Source organism: Nelumbo lutea, chromosome 6, assembly GCF_056320005.1.
Source record: "Nelumbo lutea isolate HS-2025 chromosome 6, American lotus-T2T, whole genome shotgun sequence".
Classification (NCBI taxonomy): domain Eukaryota; kingdom Viridiplantae; phylum Streptophyta; class Magnoliopsida; order Proteales; family Nelumbonaceae; genus Nelumbo; species Nelumbo lutea.
The window spans coordinates 12,897,949-12,898,591 of record NC_142689.1 but is presented as its reverse complement, the minus strand read 5'-3'; positions in this window follow the sequence as shown (position 1 = coordinate 12,898,591).

The window sequence follows — 643 nt, the reverse complement described above, 5'->3', positions numbered from 1 at the left end:
AGCTAAAAGTTAAGTTTCAAACAATTTTTCTACCATATGAAGACATGTTCCAGCTCAGAAGCAGGCTTGATGGATCCCCCACTTGAGTAAAACCATTGAAAGGACATTGCATCCATGTAGTGCAATCATGGCCAATCATGGTTTTAGTAAATATCATCAAAGAAAAGAGACAACATCTTGAACTGTGCACATCCAACAAGTGAAGTCTTCACAAATATCTAGCACAAAGGCAAGTTCACTTATACATTCCAAATTAAGTAAACCACGTTATCAGAGAAAGTGTCCTTTCACTTCCTACAATTATTTAAGTTTTAGTCATCAAATAGAGGAAAGAGCAACAGCATTCTGCAGGAAATTTTCTTACAGAAATTGATATATGGCACAAAACCAAAATTTTGAGAAGCACAAACACAAGAATTCTATAGTTAGAATGAGCTTCAAGGATAACCCAAAGAAAACTTGTGAGAATGAACCAATCCACAGGACCCACTGAAATCATTGCTGCAGCAAACTATAACAATGAAGTAGGTCCCTGAACTTCACTTGATTTTTGCATTTTAATTATAATAAACATAGTAACAGTATCACGAATGAACCACATCTCATATCATGTTCATATTCATAAAATTATCTGAAAGCAAGC